The 7,368-nt window shown below is 39.5% G+C and overlaps 1 pseudogene; it reads left to right on the top strand.

The window, feature by feature from the left end:
* The first annotated feature begins 3,839 nt into the window (after window positions 1–3,839).
* LOC143657708 (activating signal cointegrator 1 pseudogene) lies at window positions 3,840–5,519 on the top strand (annotated as a pseudogene).
* Window positions 5,520–7,368: the final 1,849 nt, after the last annotated feature.

Genomic DNA, 7,368 nt, shown 5'->3' with positions numbered 1-7,368 from the left:
TTATTTAAGCATGCTTAAGGATAAGCTAACTAAGATTCATTTTTGGTGGTTCTAAGAATATTGTTTGTTTCTTTTAAACAAAATACTTAAATCTAAACAAATATTTTTGAATTAAAAAAGAGACAATGACATTTAAATGTAATGTGTGATACTGGACTGGATCTAATAATGGAGGAAAAAAAGGTTCAAAAGGATGTTATTGGGACATATTAAAAATTGGAATACAAACTCTAAGCTTTATATCAAGTTTCTTGAACTCAATAACTACACCTAAGTTACTTACCTAAGTGAATATCCTTAATCATAGTAAACGTACATGAAAGTATTATAGGTTCAAGGAGTGTGATGTACACAGCCTGTTCCCAAATGTTTGGAAAATGATCAGTCGGTAGAATGATATGGTAATTGTGTCAAAATTTTAAAATCGGTGAATCTGGTTTTCTGAGTGGGGGGTATGTGGTAGTTCTCTGTATGGGTGTTTTTTTTGTTTTTGTTTTTTTTAATTTTTGTAGCTGTTTTGTAAGTTTAAAATTATTTCAAAATAAAAGTTTAAGGAAAAAAAACCTCTGGGGGTCAGTGCTGGTTTCTAAATCCTGGGTTTAGAGGCAAACTCACGATGGCACTTAATCTTTCCCTTACACAGAGACATGGAAAAGAGGATTCTATAATTTTATTGAAGCACTTTCAATTAAAACAGTAATCCCACCTCAAATTTCTTATTTCTTACATTATTTTAGAAATAACAGAGCAATTTTTCCAAATGGGGTTTTCTAGTTTGCATGTATATAAGTATGTCTGTTAATGGTTGCCATTTAGTGGTATCCTCACTAAAGAATTAAAAAATAGGGCTCTGAAAAAAAAATAGGGCTCTGCAGAACTACATGACTCTATTTGACCTGTCAGCCATCTTCCCATGATACACTGCAGCTTGCATCTTTTTGTTGTAAAGCTGTGATGCTATAAATCTGGAAAGAGACAGAAAAATTACAAATTAGGCACATCGTGCTATTAGCTGCAGATTTCATGATAAATTCTGCACATAAAAATTTCCCTGCAACGATTCTATCTTTGAGAATGAGAATTTGTACATATCCAATATATATCTTTCAAAATGAAGACCAATGAAAAATGGTTTGGCCAAGTAATAAATACATAATGAAGCATCATCTTTGATCTTTCTTGCTTTCTATGAGGTCAAAGTTGAGGTGGGTTATAAATCATGATTTATGCTGTTTAGGTCTCTGGTATTTTTTTTTTAAGCAGCCATTTCCTCCATTGGTTTGATTTTCAGTTGTTTAATTATTCCTCAACCTCCAGTACTTTTACCTATTCGAAATTAGGCATATATGTTTAATTCTGGATACAATTTGATTTTCTGAGATTTAGCTTTGTTTTTCCATATCAAAGCATTATCTTTGTTTTTATCTATTAACCTTAATTATCTAATTATTAATTACTTATTAACATTAATTGTCAAATAACATCAGTGTGAGGACTTACTTGCAGGAAATAAAAACCTGAAATACATATATATCCATGTGACCAATTGCAATTAAAATATAGCTTTTAATAGAATTTCCAGATATTTTCTTCATCTGATTCCTCTTTTTCTATATTTCTTCAAACTCAAGCCTCTAAATGTTCATAGGAGCTGTGGGGAATTGAAGACAGGAGATGTTTCACACATTGTAATCGTTTAACAGTAGTGCTTCACTTGATGGTGTAGGCATTTGAGAAAGAACTTTTAAAAATGGTATGTCATCATAAGATAACTGGCTAAGAGTAAGAGAAATCTTGCACAGTCCTGAAGAGGCAATTCAAACCAGATTGACAGCATGCAAATTCCCTTCTAGTTTAGTGGTTGGTCTTACATTTTAGAGTTGATGGATGGATGAGATTCCATAGCAGAGATAGTCCCTATACTCCATGCTATTTGATGTTAAAATACATCAATCAACCTTTTAGCATTACTTGATGTTGTAATTGGATACTGGCAAAAGCTTATTTCATACATTACTTCTGTTAATTTGTTTTTATGCCCCAGTTAAATTTCCATGCCACTTAGCACCTCATGAGGAAGAAACAGTTGGCAACATATTAAGAAAAACCCTGGGGTAGTGCACGTACAGGGTAAAATATCTCTCCCCCCACCCCATATTGTCTTCATACCTTGAGGATTAGTTCCTTTAACTATGAAATTGTTGAAACAGCACAGAATATTTTAGCTAAACCAGCATCACCTCATTAAGCATCCTTAGCCGGGGTTGAGCGTGGCCGTGTGGCTACTCTACTGAATATAGTCCCGGCACTAAAAAACATTTATCGCCACCATTAAAAAAGGAACTTTTAAAATGAGTTTGAAAGAAAGCCATTACCTCCTTAACTACCAAATAAACTCAGTGGTCTATGTAGATTATGATGAAATATCTCTGGTGCCTCAATCTTAAATTCTCTTTGTTCCATGAGCTGTAATTCACGCCGCACTTTTGCTGACAACTTGTAACCATTCTCTCCCGCGGCCAGCCCTCCCGTCCCTCTCAGCCTGCCTTCATTGGCTTATGGGTTTTGCTTTGTTTGCTTTATGCTCTTGTTTTTATCTCGGACTTAATTTGCTTATCTCTTATTTTCTAAGTGTGTAGTCAAAGGTCTGGAAACTTTAAATAAAACTTTGTCCTTTTTGGGGGTGCGGGGTAGGAATAAGCTATGGTAGTGAATGTTACTTTTAGATTTCTATTGGCAGTTTTTGCAAATACTGCAATCCATTGATGTGTATAGATTGTTACATATTTAGAAAAGATGAAATGAATTGACTTAGATCCTCAGGAATAGAGACATGCCCAGTTTATCCATCATCAAACTGGACAAAATTAAAAAAAAAAAAATCACTCTCTCAATGCTGTAAGAATCCTCACAGATATTTTGGAATTTTTAGCAATGTTTCATTCTGAGCAGGCAGATCAAAAAAAGGCTTTTCCCTCCACCCCTCTGGCCCTGCCTGCTTTGTAGTCCATTTTCAATGTGGGTGTTTTCTGTCTTTAAATGCAAGGATAGGAGTAGGGTTTGGCAGTCTTTATTTGGAGGAAATCAATCATGAGGAGTCTCAACTATTGTGCCAGTTACCTATTTTATTGGTCTTATTCCTGACATTTCCCCAGTAATATCTAAAGTGCTGGGGAACAATGTGCTATGTCTGCCTTTCAACCATGATATATTTTCAGTTTTGAAATTTTCGATTTCAATAATTCATTGAAAAGCATTGGAACCATTTAATGACTTAAGGTTTCCTGAAATTAAACCCAGGTATTCCAATGAAAAAGGACTTTAAAAAGCAAGAACAAAGGTGTGTGAATGTTTGTGTTTATTTTAAGCTACCAATTTCTCTAGGAGGGCCAGAGCTTCAAACAGCCTGCCTCCATTTAAATTATTGCCCATGTCTTCTGCGGATAACACACAGGACAAGGGACAAAAAGCCTTCAGAGTTGTAGCTTGGCAGCTGGGGAAGGGGGGATGTGACCTTATGCACTTGACCTCACTAAGCTTTTCTCCTCTCTGAAGTCAGGATAAGGCCAGGGTTGTGAAGCCAAACGAGAGACTGGAAGTGAAAACACTCAATACAATTAAGTTGTTCTGTTTGCACTGGCTTTTTAGCAGAATTCCCAACATCTGGCCTCAAGTCCTGCATATGATGTAGTGGAAAAATCACTCATAGCTGGTGCTCAGAGACACAGGTAAACTGGCAAAGAAACTGTAGGGAGGACACGCACAGGTCTGAGGTGTAGGCGTTGACTGGTGCAAGACTGCGTGAAGTAGCCCTGGCTGAAGGAAACTGCGTGAGCAAGATGTGTTTTAATGAGAGTGCTGAGGAGATATGAGAATATGCTACTGACCTCTTCCAGGGAAATGAAGGTGAAAAAGAACATTTCATGGAAAAGCTTATAATCAGAGGGCAAAAGAATGATCATGAATTGATTTCTGATCCTTTGCAACAGAGCTTCGAAAAAGATGAAATTTTAAAGGGACAGAGATCAGGAGACCAGCTAAAGAGGAACAGGAGGAAAGGGAGAAACAGACAGAATGTTCCTGCATTTGCTGAAACTGACACAGTGATAGAGGTGAAAACACCTTTTGATTTGGCCAAGGCACAAGAGAACAGCAGCTCCTTAAAGAAGAAGACAGAGTTTGTCAATTTATATACCAAAAAGGGAAAGGACAGGTTTGCAGTCCTGCCCCCTGGCCACTGCCCTGTGATTGCCTGGCCCAGAAGCATAAGCTCATCTCTCTGCTCTGTGGGCATATTATTTCTGGACAAGACAGCTCTGGTCCCTCCTTTTTCTGTGGCTCTCCTATATGTGCTCATGAAGAACAGGATATTTTGCAGCATGACTCAAACAAGAGCCAGAAATTGTTGAAGAAAATCATGTCAGAGACAGAGAATTCTGGAAAGGTGGACATCTCCACCAAGGACTTTCTTCCTCATCAGGAATCTTGAATTAAATCTGGTCTAGAAAAGGCTGGCACGCACAAAGACCAACTGTCACAGTTTGATGAAACTAGGTGTTCAAAGGACTCAGGTCATTGAAGGTGAGTTGGATTATTTTGCCAGTGATTCTAACCAGTGGTTGTCCAAGATTGAGTGGGAGACTGCATAAGCGAAAGGAAGACTGAGAGAACGTCAACATGCCTCTCGTCTTTCTAAGAAGGTCACCATTGACTTTGCAGGCAGGAAGATCGTGGAAGAAGAAAATCCATAAGCAGAGTATCAGCAAACTAGATGAGACAATACAGGCTGTTGCCAATGAAACCGTGGACCAGCCACCAGCCACTCAGCAAATTGGTTCAATCTTCTGAAGAGCCTTTGGGAGTTCTGGTGAACCCTAACTTGCACCAGCCCACTTCAGGGGGTACATCAGACAGGAGCTGCCTCACAGAAGAAGGCTTTCCATTCAGCAGAATCAGAACTAGAGCTCAGTTCATATTGGGACCAGTTATGAATCCAGGACCAGGAATTTCAGGAAGGCTTTGATGGTGGCTGGTGGCTCTCTATGCAACAGCCCTGGGCTTCCCTGTTTGCCAAAGGAACTAAAAGGATGGAGGAAAGAACCTGGTGCACCCCTCACAGAGGATGACTTTGAATAGCAGCCACAGTCAAGAAACCCTCCACTCAAGAAGTCTCAGATCTCCAGGCTACAACTCCAGGCCTTTGTGGGAAAGATTTAGAATTTCTCAGCAACTATCTATCAGGTTGTCTTCTAGGTTGGGTGAACCTAACGGACTGCTTGTCCCTGAAGCAATTTAAAGAACAGTACTCAAACATCAATCAAGAATCTGCTTTTCCATTTGTTTTATCTGCACAAATGCCCAGGAAATGATTGTGAAGTTTCCTATTAAAGGAAATTTTAAAAATCTGGGAACTGGGTTCCAAGATACACCAAAATATGCATATTTTTCTTAAGGAGTGGGATTCTTACTTATATAATGGATTGAAATCTTTGAAGACGTTATTTATAAAAATCTACTAAAAAAATTTAGGTCTTCGAAAAAAATATGAGTTATTCTGATTGTTATTTGACTTGATTTGTAGCAGGGTGTCTTCAAGGACAAATGACCTGTGCCTCTGCTCAGAAGGCAGACAGACCCATGCTTATTTTTTTTACTGCTTCACTGTCACTGTCTTGAAATTTTCACTAATTTTTGAACAAGGGGCCCCAAATTTTCATGTTGCACTGGTCCCCCAAATTCTGCAGCCAGCCTTTATTTGTTGGCCCACAGCTGGTTTGGACACATGTATGTATTCAATCAGCAAGCATTCCTGGCCATTACTCCGTGTGGGCATGTCCTAGACCCAGGCCCCTCTCCAGCCTGAAGTGATTTTAGTCTGGTTTGAGGTTCTCCCACGGCTGCTCTGCAAGGGGGGGGGCGAGCCTGCCGGGAGTCACCGACACTGAAGCCTCAGGCCCCTCCCTTCCACGGTCTAGTCCCAAGGCCCTGGGAGGAACTCTAGACGTTTTGCAGTTACGTTCATGCATTCTTCTTTTAAAGAGAGACTCCAAAATTGAATATGACCTTCAGGCTCCACCTCTGGATCCACCTCTACTGTTAGGAAGTACTTTTAGGAAATTTATGGGGGTATTTATGGTTGTCACAATGCTTGGGGGGGTCAGTATTGGCCCCTCCTTGGTGGGCAGGGGTAAGGGATGCCAGACTTCCCACAATGTAACTGACTGACAGTCACACAGGTTAAAGGATTTTCCTGCATCCTATACAACTTTCAAATGACCTAACTAGATATTGTAAGTGTAAACTGGTTTCCATTTACAGAAGCCATTTTCCACATAAGTACGATAGTTTCTGCATCGTTTTAATATACACTGAATAATCCAGGAGTGCACCTGCATGGTTTTAGTGTATGCTAATAATCCAGGAATGCACCTGCCGGGAAAATAGAGGGAACTCTTTTTTTTTCAGCATGGGCAGGCAGCGGGAACTGAACCTGGGTCTCTGGCATGTCAGGAGAGAACTCTACCTGCTGAGCCACCATGGCCCACCGTAGAGGGAACTTCTGTTCAGAGCTTTACCAAGAACTGTTTTGAAATCTTGTCACCAAGGGCAGTATTGCTTGCGGAACTGGAATCCCTGCTATTGTACACCTGTATAAGCCTGTGCCTACTGTGGCATTTGTGGGTATATATATATATACACATACACAAGAATACATATTTAGCTTTTATTGAAACATATCAAGTCTAAGCTTATTCATCTTTAGTAGATGAAAGCATCTGACATCTCATCACATTGTCCTGTCTGAAGCAGGCATTGGCAAACTATGGCCTGTGGACCAAATTGTGCCTGTGATCTGTTTTCGTTTACCGCAGAAGCCAAGTATGGTATTTACATAGTTAAAGAGTGACCCTAAGAAACCCTATTTTGCCCGCTGTGATTGTGAGTTACATATGTCAATCTGACCTAGCTGTAATGTGAAAGTATTTTGTGGATGGGATTTGCATCTACAATCAGTTGATTGTATCTATAATCAACAAAGAATGTTGCCCTCAACTGTGTGGATTATCTCCTTGTCCAGTCAGTTGGAGGTATTAAAAGACAGAAGTGAGGGTTTCAGAGGTCAGAAGAATTTCTGCCTTACCCTCAACATTGGCTTTTATCTGAATTTCCAGCCAGCCAGCCAGTTTCTCCTGGGGAAGTTGGAGTAGGGACTTCAATATCACCTTTATCTGAGTTTCTAGCCTGTGGCCTGTCCTATGGAGTTCAGACTTATCAGTCCCCACAGTCATGTGAGCCAATTCTTTGTAATACATACATGTATTTATGCCTGTCCATCCATCCATCCATCCTGTTGGTTCTGTTTCTTTG

Source organism: Tamandua tetradactyla, chromosome 15 (assembly GCF_023851605.1).
Source record: "Tamandua tetradactyla isolate mTamTet1 chromosome 15, mTamTet1.pri, whole genome shotgun sequence".
Lineage (NCBI taxonomy): Eukaryota > Metazoa > Chordata > Mammalia > Pilosa > Myrmecophagidae > Tamandua > Tamandua tetradactyla.
The sequence above is the reverse complement of the archived record's forward strand: the minus strand, read 5'-3'. Positions and strand labels throughout refer to the sequence as shown.